The sequence below is a fragment of the Ceratotherium simum genome, chromosome 8, assembly GCF_057802395.1.
Source record: "Ceratotherium simum simum isolate JZ-2026a chromosome 8, ASM5780239v1, whole genome shotgun sequence".
In the NCBI taxonomy this organism is placed as follows: Eukaryota; Metazoa; Chordata; class Mammalia; order Perissodactyla; family Rhinocerotidae; genus Ceratotherium; species Ceratotherium simum.
Window position 1 is genome coordinate 56,870,235 of NC_141907.1, and position 20,025 is coordinate 56,890,259.

The 20,025-nt window shown below is 37.8% G+C and overlaps 1 long non-coding RNA gene across 1 annotated transcript; it reads left to right on the forward strand.

The window, feature by feature from the left end:
• Window positions 1-1,097: 1,097 nt before the first annotated feature.
• Window positions 1,098-19,290, forward strand: LOC147916471 (uncharacterized). The gene is made up of 4 exons (XR_015553001.1): window positions 1,098-1,193; window positions 2,363-2,409; window positions 11,319-11,385; window positions 19,249-19,290. It is a non-coding gene; the product is annotated as an uncharacterized LOC147916471 (long non-coding RNA).
• Window positions 19,291-20,025: the final 735 nt, after the last annotated feature.

The following is a 20,025-nucleotide window of genomic DNA, read 5'->3' on the forward strand; positions in this document are numbered from 1 at the left end:
CTCACTGAGTTCATCTATTCTTCTCCCCAGATCAGTGAGCATCCTTAACACTCTTAGTTTGAACTCTCTGTCAGGTAGGTTGCTCATTTCTGTTTCACTTAGTTCCTTTTCTGGGGTTTTGTCCTGTTCCCTTACTTGGAATGTATTCTTTTGCCTCCTCATTTTGCCTCTTTCCCTGTGCTTGTGTCTATGTCTTAGGTAGGTCAGCTACGTCTCCTGCTCTTAGATAGGTGACCTTATGTAAGTGATGCCTTAGGAGGCTTCCAGTGTGCTTCCCTCAGTTCTCAATGTTCCAGGGGTGGCCCCTATGTGGGCTACGTGTGTCCTTCTATTGTGGCCTGTTAGCTCTCCCTATAGGCGCCCAGGGAGGCTGAGTTATGCTCCTGGCCAGCTGTTGTAATGCTCAGCTGCTTGTAGTTGTTGTGGGCCCTTCAGTCTCTTTATCAGGTGTGGGGCACCCCAGCACAGTTGGCTGTAAGTTCTAATACCACATGTGTGTTTCAGTATTCCTTTTAACTGGGTAGGCCCCCAGCGTGGCAGGTTGTTAGGCTCAGGGCCTTACAATTGCTGTAAGCCTCTAGCCTATTATGTCTCTTGTCAGCTCTCTGAGGATTGCAGCCGGGTGGGGCTGGCCTCAGACACAGGAGCACCCGATTGTTTCAGGCTCTGGAAGGTGGGGCAAACCTCCTATGTGGGTCTTTGAGAAGCACAGGTCTTCTGCAGCTGACAAGCCCTGCCGCCCACAGGTCCACACACACAGTCAACACAGTCCTGCCCCATGTGAGCGCCCCGACCTCCCCAAGCGGACCCAGTCTCTCCACGGCGGGAGCCCCACACACTCCGCCACTGCCCCACACTCTCCACCCGCTCCTTGTGCACACCCTGCCCCGCTCAAGTCGGCTCAGTTGCCAGGCTGCAGAGAATCCAGTCACCAATCTATGCAGGCCCACACGTTGCCTGAGGGCTTGTTGTTGGGTGGGGCCAGTCTCTAGGGTGGGCTGCCTGCCCTGGCTGAGCTGGATTAAATCGGTGCTCTAGTGGGTGGAGCAGACCCTGGGCTAGCAGGCCTCAGGGAGAACTCCAATGGTGTCTGTGTCAGCACGCTCGCACCAGGCCACAACAATGGCCGCCGCCAATGTCCCAGTCCCTGGAGAGGTCTCACCCCTCACCCAGATGCACTCAGGTCCTATTAGGTGAGTCTCTTGTCACCAAAGCACTGTGCACCTTTCTTTCTGGTGATTTTAGGATGCTCTCTGAAACGGGTGAGTTTGTGCGTGGGCCCTTTAAGAGCCAGTTTTAGTTTCTTTGTGAACCGGGTTTTCTGGGGGTGCTCCCCAATACTTTAGTAGCAGGCAAAGTCAGATATTATGCCCCTGGTGTCGATTGTGCTGGGTCCACAAAATGCCCACAGCGGGGGCGCTCCCCGGCTCAGGGCCCCGCGCCTCCAGGGAGGCTGCGTACCTGTGAGCTGCTCCCGGCGGCCGTGAAGCTGGCGGCTTGTGAAGGCGGCGTTTTTCCTCTCCGGAAGGGAGTCTCTGCTCTTCTACCCCAGTTAGGATTGTCCGTTGTTGCAGGAGTTCCTCTTATCCAGTTTTCAGTTCTGTCTCAGGGGTAATTTTTCCATGAGTAGTTGTAAATTGGCTGTGTCCATGGGAGGAGGTGAGTTCAGAGTCTGCCTACGCGGCCATCTTGACTCCGCCTCCAGGAGCTTACTCTCATTGAACTTACATTACAGTGAAGCTAAGCAGAAAATAAACAAATGAAAATTCAAAATGAAGATAAAACTGGTGCCAGAAAACTAAGACATGGTGCTGTGATAGTTTTGGGGAATTTCAAAATCATTTGACACAAACTAAATTTAAGCTTCCATTAATAATATACCTTAGTGTAGGAACACACTTTCTGGCTCTTCTCAATGAATCAGAGAGAAGGCTTTAATTGAATACCTCTTCAGATTCTTGTTCTCATATATGAGGGATATAAATAAAAAATTATTAAAGTTATGTGAGTCATTCAGTATGCAAAATGCAGTAAATCTCAATGATTTTTATACACTAGTCAGGAAGTTATCTTCACTTCATTCTATATTTATTCATTCATTCAATGAATATTTTTCAGTTTCTATTAAAAGTCATGCATATGATAGAGATGCTGGAGATAATTATCTATGACGATAAGACAACGTTCTTCTCCTCATGCACCTTATATTCTACAGGTGCACCCAGGCAATTGACAAGTAGTTTGCAATAAAATATAGATAGTAAAAAAAAAAAAAAATCTTATGAAGAAAAAATACAGGAAGAAATACTAGTCCCTGCTTTATAGCACTTCTGCTTAAAATAATCCTTTAATTTCTTACCAGAGTGAACACAACTTATGCGGTATCATTGTCATAGGCCCTGGATCCAGGTAAGGCAGAATCACTTACAGAAAGATCTTTGGAAAGGCCTACTCTGTTTGACTCTGCTAACACTCTTGTGTGCATACATGCATGCACACACACACAACTAACTACATTTACTTCAAGCATTTTGCCCTTGTTTGTATAATTATGGTTGATTGTACCTCAACTTTCAACAACAAAGGAGAGTGGAAATAACAACTTTCCCAAAATGAAAACAAGAATTAAGGCCTGAAATGATTGTGAAAGATGATGGTTTCTTGTGAAAATCTGACCATTGCTAATTTTTAAATTGCAGTAAAATTATCCATTCATCCATTGATCAGCACTTAGATTGTTTCCATATCTTGACTACTGTGAATAATGCTGCAATGAACATAGGAGCGCAGATATCTCTTCAAGATACTAATTTTGTTTCCTTTGAATATATACCCATAAGTGGGATTGCTGGACCATATAGCAGTTCTACTTTTAATTTTTTGAGAAACCTTCACACTATTTTCCATAATGGCTGCACCAATTTACATTCCCACCAACAATGCACACATGTTCCCTTTTCTCTATATCCTTGCCTACACTTGTTACGTTTTGACTTTTTGATAATAGCCAACCTAATAGGTAGGAAGTGATATCTCATTGTGGTTTTGATTTGCATTTCCCTGATGATTAGCAGTGTCGAGCATCTTTACATATACCCATTGGCCATTTAACCTTAATAAAGGAGGAAATCCTGCCACTTGTGACAACATAAATGAATGTGGAGGACATTATGCTACATGAAATAAGCCAGATAAAGAAAGACAAACACTTCATGATCTCACTTATATGTGGAATCTAAAAAGGTCAAACCCATAGTAACAGAGAGTAGAATAGTTGTTAGCAGCGGCTGGGGGATAGGAGTAACGGGGAGAGGTTGGTCAAAGCGTACAAACCTTCGGTTATAAGAGGATAAATTCTGGAGATCTAATACACATCATAGTGATTATAGTTAATACTAATGTTTTGTATACTTGAAATTTGCTAAAAGAGTAGATCTCAAGTATTCTTACCACACACATAAAAAATTGTAACTGTGTAAGCCGATGGATATGTTAACTAGCTTAGTTGTGGTAATCATTTCACGGTGTACATGTATATCAAATCATCCCATTGTACACTTTAAATATATATATTTTTTGTTTGCCAATCTTACCTCAATAAAGCTGGGGGGAAAAGTGCAATAAAATTAGATGAAAGTCTTTCTACAAATAAATGAGTGGTGCCTGACAGCAAAACACAGAGGAGAAACTGTGATTAGTAGGTTAAAATTGTGGCTAAAATCATCAAATAATTATGAAAAGGAGTTGATTCGCTCTGACAAATGCAATGGTAAAGCAGGACAATGCACATGAAGAAGGGATTCAAGTATGGTGTCTGCAAATCCTTTCGTCTCCCTCCAATCATGTTATTAAATGTTCATAGGTACAAAGAAATTTTTACATTAAAAAATATGAAAAATACTTCATATTGTCTAATTTCAATCCCTGCAGCTTCATTGTAAGCTCTATTTCTATCACAAATTCCTCCTGAAGAAAGAAAACAAAGCCTCCAATGGTAGCTCTAGAAAAATCTTCAAAAGCAACTTTCACACTTTAAGTTCTAGAAGGAGGGTAACATGGGGAAGAGATACAAGCCACCTCTTTAACTTTGTGCAACGTGATTTCAAATACTTACGGTACTCAGTAGTCCTATTCTATGTGGACCAAAAGCTCTCAATCCTTTCCCTTATATGCAGAAATCAATTTCCCAGACAATTATTATTATCTCAATTGTTTCCCTGATATTCTCGGTAAAACCTCCAAACACCTCAAATTACAAATCTAAACACAGTAATATAAAAACTTGGCATTTATTTGCCTATTTAGAATAAAATTTTGCTTATCTCAGGAGATTTGTTCTTTAACTTCAACAATCTGAAGGATCAAGAAAATCACAATACAGAAAAGACAATTTTCAATGATACCATCTCCAGGAATAATTATAAAATGGTCAAAAGTCTTTAGTGCCCCCACCCTCATAAACCTCTTCCCTTCTACCCCAGTATAAGCTCACTCTCTTCCAATTCTATTCCCACCAAAGATACCTTAACAATATGAGTGACCTCTTCCAATCATTTCTCCTTTCTGGGGGTGGCCTGCACTTCCATTTCTAAACTTCAATGTTCTAAATTCTTCACAATTACTCATTTAGGTAAATGTTTAAGCATTCCTTTTCAAAAAAAGACAGCATTCAAACAGAGCTCAAAACTGTAACATTAAAAGGCTGCATCTGAACAGAGTTTGAAAGTCCTAATGAAAATGAAATCACGCTCTTTGAGGGAAAATTCTCACATCAGTGAACATGAGATAAGCAGAACTCATGGATTAAAAAAAAAAAAAAATCTGGCCCTTGAAATTGCCAAGCCACATAAACAACTGACAAAAATACTGTTCAGTTACGGCTTTGGGTATGTACACAGGTGACTGGCCTCTGGTCTGTCCTTTTAAGCTTTAACCAAACATCAGCATTGGTCACGAGACACTGAATAAGCCACTGGGTTTATCTGGAATGAATTCAGTTCTCTTGACTTTTCCTCATGTCTTTGTTTCCTTTGGCTTTTCTCTGGTTGGTAAACAACATGTCTCTATTCTTGTCTGTGAATACCTTTATTGATTCTGTTGTCACATTTATTTTCCATGTACTAAACTTTAATCCCTGGTGTATGCCTTGGGTCAGTTTGTCCTTTGTTGCCATAAATGACCTTAATCTATGCCCTGCTTAATGGAATTCTTACGGAAGCTGGATACACCTCTAATGTTGTCACAGGGATTGAGGGATTATTTTGTAAGCTTCTGAGTTGGCATCGAATTTCCTCTAGCATTTAACATTCTAAAAGCTTGTCACATTAAAAAAAAAAATGATGTCTAGATTTTAACTCATTCTCACTGCAAGGGATACCACTACATTGCCTCTTTAAAATGGTCCTATATATTGGCATTACTTAGTGAACAGTAAAAACCAAGAAAATGGCACCGATCCATCAAATATTAGATGTCAACAGATACAGAGGTCTTCTGACAGAAACAATTTGAATATTTTTTTATTTTTACACTTTCATACTTTACTTACAGAAACAATACCAGATATGCATCCACGTTTATAGTTACCAATCAGCACCATAACCACAAATTCATCCAGCATAATTTGTCCCTTAGCCTTAGCATCTGTAGCCTTTCATACTCGTCAACATATCCAGTTGACTAAAATTAAGATTGAGTTATCTACAGTTATTTGGAATGTATTTTATATGTCATGGATCCAGCATGTCTTGAAAATTTAGAACGTAGCATGATAAACTACAGTTTATATTTTCTATTAGGAAAAAAAAAAAAGAGTTCCACTGAAGGAAAAAGAAAACACTAAATATATGTATATCTGATGAAGAGAGTGCCCTCATGTGGTAATGCACAAGCAGATCCTACATGCACTGGTAAACGCCTAACCTGCTTTATGGCTGCGAGTTTGATCAGGTCATGTGGCCCATTCCGTGCCCATTGCAGCCATTACTAATTATCTAGCTTTAAAATGTAACTCAGTACAACATTCTCAACAGCTACATGCTGTTGTGACTGGCACTTAAGATAAAATTTTGGTTCCCTTAATTAGCCACAGAATCATTTAGGTAAAACACCCAAAGTTAATCAGATTCACCAGGAACTAGTGAGACTCATGTGTACCAGTCTCTGATTTCATATTTCATTCAGTAATTTTCTTCACATTTTAATAATTCTCTGTTAACAATTTGTCCAAAAACAAGCAGATAGGAAGAAAAACTTAATCCTGAAACATCAGGATTAAATCACATCATCACATCATCAGCCATATATTCTCTCTCTCTCTTTCATTCTCTCTTTCTCTCTGTTACACACACACACACACACACACACACACACACACCCGTGCTTGAGCATCATTTTGTTTAGGGATCTCTTGGTCTGTTACCTGTAGCTTATTCTTATCAAGACAAGCTAATGATATTCATTCTACTATCATCCCATCTATATACAAATAAAGTCATACAATTTGTAGCATTGACTGGCTCTATGCATAGTTCATGGATACTGAGGATTTTGCCTCCTAATGTAAAACTATTGATAAAATATGTATAAGCATATATTCATGAATGGAAACCCTCAAGTAGCTGGTAGTGTTTGAGGAGTGAAGTTGTAATTATCAATTACAGAGAACTGGTGGCATCAAGACTATCATCAGATCAGTGGAGCTCAAAAAAGTGCTGAGACATCAATAACAGTTATAGGACTTGAAGTTCAAAGGAAGGCTGTGATTGGTCACTGACTCGATTACCTGTTATAGAAATAGAGCACCAGGAGTTGAGAAGAATGAAGTGGGAACATTAGCAATATTAATAATGCTGGTTACAGCTTCTATTTATTGAGTAGCCATTATGTCAGACAATGATCAAGTACTTCCTAAAATGTGTTGGAATTTCTCACAATGTGCTGGTGTGAAACTTTGGGAGCTTCTCAGGTGAAATCTGAAACTGGCCCCCAAAGGCAAAGGAAAAAGAGAGACTGAAGAAAGAGGCAGACCACTCCAGATTGGTAGGTGGTAGGTTTAATAAGCAAGGGAACTTAAGAGGCTTGTGTGGTATGGCCGCAAGAGTAAACCTCCGCACCCGCCCTCCGGAATCTTAAAAGTTTGTATAGAGGCGTTAACTGGGTTCAGTCACGTATACTAACAAGATTGTCTCAATAATACATTGCTTTCTCAAGTCTGCGTCATTGAACATGGCTCTGGGTATGGCAGCAGTGGGCAGAAGTACATTCCAAGGGCAAGGGAGGGGGTGAGGAGCCTCTGATTGCTCAGGTCCAGCTTGTGGGTCAACCAGCAGTCACGTCCTCTCTATGAGCTCCTCCAACACAATAGTCCCACAAGGCAAATATTATTAGTCTTATTTTACAGACCATAAAACCAGGGCCTGGAAAGTTTAGGTAGCTCACCTGAAGTCCCGCAGGTAATATATCATGGAACTAAGATGGTCTGATGCCGTTGCAGTCTACTGCCCCTGCTGAAAATCAAATGGATAGATAAATCCTAGAAAAAAGCACTAGTAGAATTATGGAAAAAGATTTGTTTGGATGGTGTATAAGGGAGGGTTGTGGCAGTGTAATAATAAGGACAAGCTAAGTTATGGTGCAGTACCAGACAATCCCAAAATCTCAGTGGCTTGAAACTACAAGATTTATTTCCCCTATATGCTACATATTCACTGTGGGTCAGTTCAACGTTCAGCTCAATAACATTCTCACTGGGCAATCCAGATTGAAGGAACTCATGTTGAGGGAAAAGCTACCATCTGGAACATTGCCAGTGGTCACAGCAGAAAGCGAGTGCAGTGAATTATCTGAAAGCTTCCAGTCAGATGTGACCCTTGCCATTTCTTGCTCACATTTAATTGGCCAAAGCAAGTCACTAAATTCCAGGGCTGGAAAGTAGAACTTTACATGCGACCAGAAGAAAGAATGGAAGCATTTGGTAGACATTACTCGTGACTAACACATGCATCCCTTGCTGAACTGATAGATGTCAGCTACCAACAGGATAAAATCCAAGCACATTTATTTGTCTTAGAAAACCCTCTGTGATGTGACCTCTGACTATCTGCCATACCCCACCCCATCAATTTCCCACAGGAATTCTATATTCTAATTATTTTGAATCAGTAATTATGCCCCCAAAGTATCAAGCTATATCATGCACCATTAATTTGTACATGATGTACACTTTGTTGGAATTTTCATTCCACCTATGTCTGCTTGACAAATTCCTGCTCTTCTTCCAGGGCTGAGATCAGGGTTTCTCTGCCCTATAAGTTTTATCACCCCACTCCATCCCTGATCCACACATGCCACAGCCTTACCTCTATTTATCCCCATCAAACAGTATCACACTCAATTGTTCGTATGTAATTCTCATCTACTGGACTGTAAGTGCTCTGAGTGTAACATCCCTGGCTCATTGCTAGGACTCAAGAAATAATGTTTGGTTGAAGGAATAAAGTTATCTGCACTTTAATGGGGGATATCAAGATTTAGCAAAAAGAATGCATCAGAAGTATTAAGCTATCACCAATAAACCAGGGAATGTTTGAAAAAAATGTAGGACAGCAGGGGATAGGCATATGGGCAGTAGCTTTTTATTCTTTACTGATAAAACTAACATTATTTCTAAGTAATCTTCTTTTTTTTTAATGTAGCTTCGTGATTTTAAATTGGAGTGGAGGGTCACATATATTCGAATCAGCTCGGGAGGTTTTTTCAAACTACCATTATCTCATAGAGACTTCTCCCTGGAAAATCAGGTGTCTTGAGTTTCCCCCAAAATGGCTTATTGAGAATTATTACCACTGTGAGTAATGCATTTTCTCATTTAGTAGCATTTGCTTTCCATAGATACCCTGGAGATAAGTATATAATTTGTCCCATTTGACAGAGAAGGGAACAGGTTAAGAGAAGTTAGTTAGTTTGCCCAAAATTACATGGCTGGTAAATGCCTGAAATGGCATTCAGACTCAAGATTTTTGATGATAAACACATGCCATCAACAATGCCATTTATGTAATAAAAGTAGTAGGTATAGTGAATAAATTTATCATACTCACGTGTTTATTATGTTCTAATAAATCAGCCTACTCTGTGTTTTATCAGGAGTCTTCTTTTCACAGTGTTTTTATCCAAAGAGCAGTGATAAGTTATAAACTTCAGGCTTTATCACTTATACAGGTGATAGTTTGGGACTCATAAATTTTGCTGAAATTGTACTTCATAAATAGCTGCTGTTTTTGCCAAATTCTAGAGCCCATGTTGGGCCTGGTGCTGCATGGTGGTTACATATCCAGAAATCTCATGACCATCCCACCTACCGAAGCTGGCACATGTCACCGAGTAGAATACGTCCTGAATTCTTTGGTACTTTCAACATTTAAAGGAAAAAAGCAATGCATTTGTTTTCTAGGAACTTCTCCTACCAAGAGTTTCCTCATAGCACAATGGAACTACCAGAGATTTCTAAAACATATTCTCCTAAAAGAACACATTTTGCCCCAGGCCACGTCTTCACAATTATTCCTTTCTAGAATGAATTGTATTCATCTATGCCAAAAGAATTTTTATCTGAAGGCTCATCTAATCTTTGAATCTAAGTCAGTTTCCTGAAGTACCTGTGAAATACAGAACTAGGAACTTGATTCTACCATCCAACATAAAGTGATTCTATATTCTTTTCCAGAAATATTTTCATAGGGAAGTATTAAAAGTGTCTTCAAAAATTCTACTTAGAACAGAGATTTTACTTGTTTATTCCAACCTTCGGTGATTTCCTGGGCTTAGAATTTGTGTGAACGCCCCAAGCGAATGCAAATTGCTTGTTTCAACAGGAAAACCCAAAGAGCATGCTTCACTGGGGCAAATAATTAATATGACTGCTGAGTAAATTTTACCTTCCAGAGAAACTGGGATGAGTAATTACCGAAGAAAGAATGCCCAAGTAGTTAGTTCTGCTGTCCTTGCAACCAAACAGGCCATGCTACCTCAAAACTATTTCCCACAAATCGTTTCATTCACGTTGGTTTTTAAGAGAGTCATTTCAACCCAACCTAACACTTATTCAAAGTCCAGGCTTAGACAGATAACCCATCCTCAGACATTTTGCAAATCATTACACAATGTTTATTCATGGACTAATTTAGTCTCCTTTATAGAGATTAGTTGCTGATTTTGTGACTCTGTCTCAGTAATTCTTTTTCATCCATTCATACCTTCAGAGTTAGAACTTATTTTGTAGCTTTTTCAATCAATTTATCTCTAAGATATTATTTTTTTAATCTTTGCCTGGTAAATGACAGCATAAGAAAATGATATCTTCCACAACAATGTAAAGTAGGAGCCACAGCAGAAAGGGACATTTTCATAATAAATTATCAATGAAGGTTAAATTTCTTCAACTCTTATGTATGGATGTTACAACAGGATACAAAAGAAGAAAAATACACTTGAAGAAATGTAGATTCATACTCAACAGAATATTCAATTCACTCAGTGGGATTTTTAAAAATGTGCACAGGTATGAAAATGCAAATGTTAAGGATATGGAATAGGTCTTTAATAATTATGTGAATTTGGAGTTGTACAGAGCTTGGTTCAGATCCTAGCCCTGGAACTCATTAACCTCATGCTCTTGGGAAGATTTCTGAATCTCAGGGATCCATATGCTATTCACCTATAAAATGAGAATATCAATATCTAAAACTCAAGGTTATGGGAGGATTAATACAATTGAGTCGATGTATGTAAATAAAGCACTTAGCATAATATCTTGCACAATCTACATGTAAGTAAGCAATACTTTTGTTCTAATTAACGTCATCGTTTAAAAATAGGTGCTGAATGTGATGCTTTACAGAAGTTTGCAAGTAAATGTTTGTATGTTTGGCACACATTTCTATATGGAAAAAGAGAATGTAAGAACAAGAATATGTTTTGGAAGGTAATAGCACACACATTTAGCAATTTGATGAGGCATCCAATGTAGTCATAAATTTAATTTCAGAAAGAAAGTAGAACTCTTTGTAAGTAATATTACCATGCATCAGAAATTACATGAAATTCTATTTGGCAAAACAGAAACTGACTGATAACTTATAAATGTTTCTGGCTACTGAATCTAAAATATCCAATTAAGCAGATACTTTAAGAAGATACAATATTTGTGTTTCCACAGAGTTTCTACATTTCTGAAAGCAGTCCTGATGAGGAAAGTTGTCTGTGGCACTCATTTATTAGTTCTTGGCTTCTGCTGCTTTAAGTGATTGTTTTTGCAGGTGGAAGACCTTCTTGGAAAAGGAATAGAGAAAATCAAACTTTCTTCATTGAAATGTGACCAGAACAGTAAGTACTGTTATTAGATGACCTTCACAGTTGGTAATCTCAGCTGAGGGCATGTAAGCTGTGGACTGGAACGATAATCCTGGATATATTTCCTCATATCAGAATGAGTTTCTTAAGGCTGTTAAAGAAGCAGAAATAAATTGTCTGGCTTAGTATCTCTGTCTTAGAAAGTTCTCAAATGGTCTAAAGAAAGCCTTTGAAAATCCAGAAATTGGAAGATATCAATTATAACAGAATATATGTCAGGTAGTATATTATTCAAAACATCTGGGGAATGTTCATCAAATTATGAGAAATTTTAATCAGGAAAATCATGGCATTTATTTAATGTATCTCAAAAATACATGGGAAAAAATTATCTACTATCTTCATCGCATGCAAACACATACGGCATAGTGTAAAAATAAGTATTTACATTGGAAAAAGACCTGGGTTCAAATCTGAGCTCTATGACTAAAGAACTATGCCACTTTGGGCAAATTACTTAACCTTTCTGAGCCTCAGTTTTCTTACAAGTACAATGATAATAATCATACTTTGCAGATTCTTATGAGGATCAAGTGAAAAATCAGATTTAGAAAACACAGTCAAGGACCTGCTATATGGCACTAAACAAATGTTAGTTGCACATATCTCTAAATACTTACATCCTCCGCATAAATTGGAAGTTATGTGAGACACATCAGTAAAATACTTCTGATCAGGGAAACAGCACTATATTATTTGGGTGATTCAAGAATTATCCATTATGTGAAGGCATTAATTTGTTGGAGCTGACTTTTACTGCCTCTTGAGGTTCAACCTTTAATATTTTGGAATTTTAAAAGCCAGTTGTTTAATAGTTGGTAACTTGGAATGGGCCCTAGTGGGAGTATTTACACTATGGAAATTGAGAGATACTACAAATGAAGAGTTTTTGAGTTTTTGGGTCAGAGTTCCGGTTTACCAGCACACCACTGACTAAAAGAAAAAATAGAATTTGAGGGAAAGAGGAGTTGGTAGAAGCAAGTGAATTTTCCTTAATAAAATGTTGAAATTAACATTTAGAAATTTTTTCAAGAATATTTTTAATTACTAGACTAATTGGTTGATAACATATATTCTTAGCTAGTTTTGGTTCAGGGGCCTACTCCTACCCCAGTGCTCTGTGGATCCTCTTTCTACCATCACACTGGCTCTTTGCTTTTTCACTTTTGTCTTCTGCACCAAGTGCCATTCAATTTACTATGCTGGTCTTTGTAAGAAAAGGTATTTCTATGTATTATGCTTCATTCTTTCATTCATTCAACAAGCAAATATTCTGTGCCAATCTTGTGCCAGGCACTGGGGATGCTCAAGATGCCTAATGTAACTAACATTGGATGCTTTTCACATAAACGGAGGATCAATGATCTAACAACCCAATAAGGTTATCCCCATTTTATAGAAAGGTAAACTGAGCCTCAGAGAGGTTTAAAACTTGTCGAAAACTCAAGAGCTTGCAGCTAGCAGTTAGAGTTAGAGCCAGGCAAAATGACTCCAGAGTCCATGTTCTTAAACTCGATCCTTACACAGCCCCTCTTTGAGATGGCGGCAAATTAAAAATTGGTAACAAGTGAATGCAATAAACTGTAAGGTTTTGTAAGAGTTTTTGGAAATGAAATTTCCATAGCCCTGGCTTATTCTGGTCCTAACTTGGTGCTCCACAATGCATGCAGTGCTAAACTTTTTGGTGTATGCTTTGCAAAACTGCCAGGTGCTTCTTATCCCAGTATGATCTCTGTTCTTTCTGTGAAACTTGGTCAGAAATGCTTTGCAATGATGTGGTGGGGGCAAGTTTTATGAATCACTCTATAACAAGAATAACCAGCAATACTTTCCCACCATGGACTCTATATGTAGGGCCTTAGGGTTTTCCTGTTTAACCATTTTATGTCCATTATATCAGATAATATTGGTTCTTATTCAATATACATCCAATCGCTAAAATATGTAATAGTTACAAGTCTAATAGTTTTGAATATTAGACTATGGCCTAAGGCACTGAGATAACACTCACAATTTAACACACAGTAAATGAGACTAGCGAGTCAGAGGTTATTTCTCAGACATAATCTATTCTTTATAGTGATTTAGAGCTGGCTAGCTGATGAGAAATAATTAACACAATGAACTATGATCAAATCTTTATAACATGTCACTCAGACGTAATATTTTCATGACTAAAGCCTTGGTGACTGTCTCAGGTTGAGATACCCAGGAAGCAGACTGAGGTGAAGATTTAATGTGCAGGAAATTTATTAAGGGCCCTTGGAATTCACACCCATGTGTTGGAGGGGAAGAAAGCAGGATCAGGCAAAGGGAGAAGTCGAGCTGCTGTGTAGTCAACAAAGGCTTCAGTCCATCCCATGTGGAATTCTGGAGCTGGGATGGCTAGAGGCCTGACCTTGAGTGGATTAGTTAGATGGTGTGTGTTGGCCTGAGAAGGGAGAGTGCCCTTGAGGGAGGCAGGTGAGGCAAATCCTGAAGAGGCCATCTGCTGGCAGCACTCCCATCAGCCGGGATGATAAATCTCTCGTTTCTGAATGGGGTTCAGGTTGGGGCATCACAGCATCCACGACAGAGACTAATACTGAATTCTGAAAAAGAAGAGTTAGAAACTAAAGATGACTTTTTTTTCCCATCACTAACTCCAGAGAACAGGGTAATGCGAATATGGGTGACCAATTGACCAACACCAGTAGTTTAGACAGAATTATTCCCATGGTGGAGCAGGATGACAGACTAGTATCTAGCAGTACTTTCACCCATATTTGTCTCCATAATCTGAGCTTATTATATTGAGTGGCGTCCATCTTACAGTTCCCATTCATAGCATTCCATTATTTCTCATAAACTTCCTACTGATTTTTTTCCTACTTTTGACCCTTCTGTCTGCCAATTTACCTCCCATTTCTGTTCTTGACTCTATGATCAGATTTGACACTCAGCCTTATTTTCCAAGCAACAAATATCAGTTCCTCTTTCACTGTTCAAGTAGCAAGCAGAAAAGAAAGTAGACATTTCTAAAACTGCTAAGGTGTGGATGAAGACATTACCAATAGAGAAACACATAATTACAAATGACCACTCCTTCCTACCAAATTCTTTGTGTAATTAAGTTCACCAGAAATGAGTAAACAGATTCCATCATAGAGAAGTGTTTAAACCAATTTAGATGTATAATTTTTGTCTGGAATATAAAAGACATTGCATTAACAATTTTGTTGTATTGTTAATATGCCTATTCAACAGAATGAGTTTCTAGAAAGAAGAGTAGTTATATTAAACAATATAATGTCTTGTCATCAAACACTTCAATGACTTTCAATATTTGTCAGTGCTATAAGTAACATTTACTCTCATTATGTAAAAGTGTGTCTTGGGAATTTCCAAGTCAGAACAATTATCATACAATTGTTCAGCAAATAATTGAACACCTGTTATGGGTCAGGCAGTGTTCTAGGCACTGGGGATAAAGAAGTGAACAAAACAAATATTCTGCTCTAATGAAGTTATAGTCTAGTGATGGAAGGTAAGAAATAAAAACAAATAATTCTGAATAATATTAAAAAAAATAAATAACCAAATAAGTAAACAAGTGTATCAGCTATGAGACAGTGACACATGCTTTGCAGAGCATTTAAACAGGGTGATAGGATAGAGGTGGCTGCTCTAGATTGGGTAGTCTGGGAACATTCTTTTGTGGGGTGATTCCTAAACTGGATGACAAGACGGCATCAGCCCCTTGTGATCAGAGAGAAAGCATGCCAGGCATAGAGAACAAATAGGAAGGCCTCAAGGCAAGAATTTCTTTCAAAATTCAGAAGGAAACCTAGTGGGGTTGGAGCTCAGTGAACTAGGACTGCAGTGAGAAGCAGTACAGTGAGAGAATGAAGCAAGGTCAGCTCCCTGAGGGCTTCGCAAACCAGGACAGTAGAAGAAAGGAAAAGAAATAGAGTAGAAGACAAAGGAAGAAAGAGAGTAAATTGATGGAAGAAGGCAAGGAGAAAGGAGGAGAGGAAGAAGAAAGGCAGAACAAGATGGCCAATGTTTTTGAGGAATAAAATTGCTATCAGGAAGCCTAAAATCCTGTTAAAGAGATAAACTGCTAATGGAAAAATGGGAAAATAACAAAACAACAAAAAAAGACAATCAACAGGATTCTGAGAGAGAACTAAGGCAGACTGGCCTGGGGTACTACTCCTCTTGACTGGGACATTCACAAGAGGGTCCCCTGACCACAGCACGGGTTTGGCTTGATATCTGAGAAGAGAAAGCCAGAAATCAGCCAAAGACACTAATCTTAAATCAAGTTACTAGAACTATAAGATTTTGATTAAAATGGAGTTGTTTGTTCCCGTGAGGTTATAGTACAGACACTAGGTTGGGCCAAACTCTGATTACAGGCCCCAAAAGAAGAAACAGATATAGGGGTTGTGAAAGTGGCAAGTCTGAAATTCACAAAGAGCAAAGGTTACAAATAAATACTGTAGAAATTCAGTAGAAAAAGAAACCACTTCAGATCAGGGACAAAAGAAGTGATTTTCAAAGAAAGTAGATGTTGATTATGCCCAGACCAGCATGGGCTATGTTACACAGGATGCACCTCCTGCCGAAGGCTCTACAGGCCACACTTCAGGGAATCACAGGCAGCGGGTAGTTTGTAGCCCAAGCTTAGTTGTGTGCTGGCCTCTCAATTACTCTGAAGCTCATGGGTCCTTTTGTGAAAGGAAGAGGTATATATTACTTTATTTTTCTTAAAACTTCCATTCCTGGACAAACTACTCTAGAAATTATACTTTAGAGTCGTAATTCACATGCACATATCTACAAACCTTAAATATAATAAAGTTAGACTCATACAATCAAACTAGAACCATTAAGCTGGAATGTATTGTCATAGTGGACCTGTCATGATTAATATCTAGTATTGTGCACTATTAAACACAAGCAGGCACTTCAGTAAAATCTCATAGAAGTTAAAAGTAAAAACTTTATATAATAGAAGAGATTTGATTGAGAGCTTACTTATTCGCTGCATTTACGGCACAAGTTACTACTGAAGTATTCATTAGAGTCACAAAACCTATTACCTTCATTGAGCTGAGAGTTATTATTTAACTCTGGCAATATATAAAAATACTCATTTTTGTCATTTAGTATTTTTACCTGTTAACTATCTTAGGAATTGTGCTATGTCTCTCTCCTCTCTGGTTTGGCAACTTGATGCCTTACAAAGACTGCTTGATTAAGAATCAAAACCTGCATATTAGCCACAATTCTGGTACTTTTTTGACGGGAAAAAAACAGTAATTTCCACGAAGGCAGAAACCATGTCTGTTTTATTAACACTAAGTTCTCAATGCCCAGCAAGGACATGGACAATTGAAGCTGCACAATGAGTATTTGTTGTGTGAATAAATGAATGACGAAGTCACTGAACCTGCTGTATCTCAGCTTTCTCATTGAAACACGGCAGTGATATATGTATCCCACCTACGCTGATATGTAGTTAGAAGTTCCTGAAAAATTACAACTCATATGCAGGAAAATTATTTTTATTATAAGCAGTGGTGAAATTCAAATTTGATCCACAGAAAATTGATCTACTTCACAGTGGTTCTCTGTATGCCTCTTAATTGCTTTTTTAGGTTAGTTGAAGGAAAAAATAGCAGCGATAACATTTTGAAAGGACTAACTTAAAAGCCATTGTATTTGCTTCATTCTTTATGTTATTGGAACAGAGCAAGGATACAGACAATTTCAAGGGTACATAATGCAATAGTCGTATGTGCTTGGCATTGATATGTGTTTTTGTACTTTTATTTGAGTAAGGGGCTGTCTGGTGTTCTGGTAACTGAACTAAAACAAAATAATGAAGTCACAGTGACAATATCTGCCTCAGGGTGTCCTCATCTAAGGTTCCTCCTTTGAAGGTCCCTGCACCTTAATCCATACAGAGTGACATAGCTCTGGATCTTTATCACCTTTCTTCTCCTCTGAATGAAGGAACCCACTTATTTAACAAAAGTCAATGGAATACCTACTGGGTGACTGACATGGGAGAGAAACATGAATAAGTAAGTTCAACATAGCTGAATGGGAGAAATAGACACAGGCAATATCCACATGATGACATAAGAATTAAACCAGAGCCCCTTGCTACTTCCCCTCCTACCCAGAGATAACTTTGCCTCCAATGACATAGGGCGTTGGAAGCTGTCAGGTAGGAAAGCATAGTCTGCTCTTTTTTTTCAACTTGTTGTATAACTGGAGAGTTTCAACTGCTTTTCTTTAGAATATTCAAGTAATGGAAAATAAAAACAAAAGAAAACAATGACAGAAAAATCCTCCCACCTACCTTCAGATTTGAGAGATGTAGCTAGGTGAAACTATTCATCACCAGGATAATTTTTATATTGACTATATTTTGGCTCTGTAATACAATTCCTAACCTTTTCAGTGCTTGGGCCTGACAACCTTCTGGCTCAGTCATGGGGTTATCTGGCCAAGACTCCACACAATGCAACAGAAAATCTCAGGGGACTGAGAGCTTATGTTGTACTAAATTTAATTTGACAATATTCAGAATAGACCAAGGTCATTAATTGTAAATATATATTATCAGGCAATTTAGTTCACCCACTCAATCTACTGAATTTTCCAGGTGGTTACATTAACCATCCAGCTCTAGTTAAATCTGTTATCAACATCTGTGGTGGTCTAACTACTTAGCTAACCTGAAGACAACTTTCATAAATCTTGGGAAAGTTCCTTTCTAACAGATACAAAATCCTTATAGTAACTTCTCTGCTTGTTATCTTAACTATCATTTTTGTCCCTGTGTTTTTTTCAGCTAGATAACAAATGGTATAACTGTTTTAGTATTAGTGAGCCATGCAAGTTCTAAGAAGTGTCAGAAAGATAAATGCATTGAAAGGCAATCCTGCATGATGAGGCTACCATTAGTTGTTTAAGATTAAATTAGCCAAAGAACTCTTCCACAATGGAAATTAACTGATAATACATTATCACAACACTTGTGATCTTGGACTATCTATTAGAACAGGGTCAATATTAACAACAGAGAAAAACAAGACAAACACAAAACTTACTTTATGAAGAAAATTTACATAACAATGATGTGCAGATAATAATACTTAATTGTATTTTGAATGCTAAAATAATATTTAGCAATGGAGAATTTTTAAAACACAAAACATCCACTTACCACTATTTTTAAAAATGTAAGCCATCATGCATCATATTTATTAAATTATTTATTGCAAGCAACATGATCACATGGGGAGATATATGTCATAGACACATAGAAATTTAGCAATTTTTTTAAGATTTAATTCCATAGGTAGAAGGAGATAGACTGATGTTTTCAAAGTTGAACCTAAATTAAATTAGCTCATATTGACTCAGTTCAGCATTGAAGGATCAAAGAATCTTTGCTGCCCCTAACTAGGTTTTAAATTTTTGTCTTTTAGACCTATGCCTTATGTCTAATAATTCTGTATTTTACTGTTGAAATAGAAACAATCATCCATTAATCTTTGAATAAAGTCTTTTAAAGTTACTCCATTAGGGTATCCATTTTAAGGATGATAAAAGAAGAAGCAGGATTATTCCAGAAGACTCAGTCATAACCAAAGCAGAAGCCAGGAATGATCACAGGGAAACATTTCCCCGAGGATAATTTAATGACGTTACTAAAAGTGTGGGAATCCATATACCACCAAGATGATTAGGAAAGTGGTTATTAGCTAAGCCATTGTCTGAAACCCACTAAATCACTGGTCCCTTTGAAAACTGATTGGTCTTTCTTTTCTAAAGATGGGTTTTAAAATTTAAGAGAAGCTCCAAGAGGCAGAGGTGAAAGATAAAAAGAACACAGACCTTGCATAGGTCTAGATTTCTCTTCATAGTCAAAGGAGTGAGGTAAGATACCAAATCTTTGCTTTCATAATTTTAAGAACCTAATCAGTCAACTCTGCAGGATAAATCAAGATAACCCTAAATTCTTGTGTAGATCAGTGATTTGAACTAAAACAGTTTTCACACCTGGAGGACAAGAGATAATATACTTCCATGGGTGGCATTATAAAGCAATATTACAGTTTAATTTTATAATCTCTTTCCCTGATTTAGAAAAATATTGACTTAGTTGCTTAGCTTTAATGTATATTAAAGTTATTAGGCTTTTACATGGAAATTATCTGGTTAGATAAATGGAAAATATCTGCTGTTATCAGATCTTTATTGTAGTATTTTTACTGCTACATTAAATAGACATTAAATTGTTTTCATAATAAGGACTAGTTCATGGACCCCAGTCCCGGGTCTCCCATGGTCTGAAGGACCCCCTCCCTTCAGTGTAGAGCAGCGCAAGAGACAAGGCATCTTGTTCATTAACTCTTTCAACTACATCATACACTACCAAGTGAGCCATTTGGTCAAGCTCAAAGGACAAGCAAACAATTTTGGTTTTTATAAACAGCTGCTCTGAGAAAAAAGAATAAGTTCTGTCATAGATATTTATAAATATATCTTTTTTATTTTAAATCCTAAAATAGAATACTATAGAATTCACTCAACGACTCTTCTGATTGA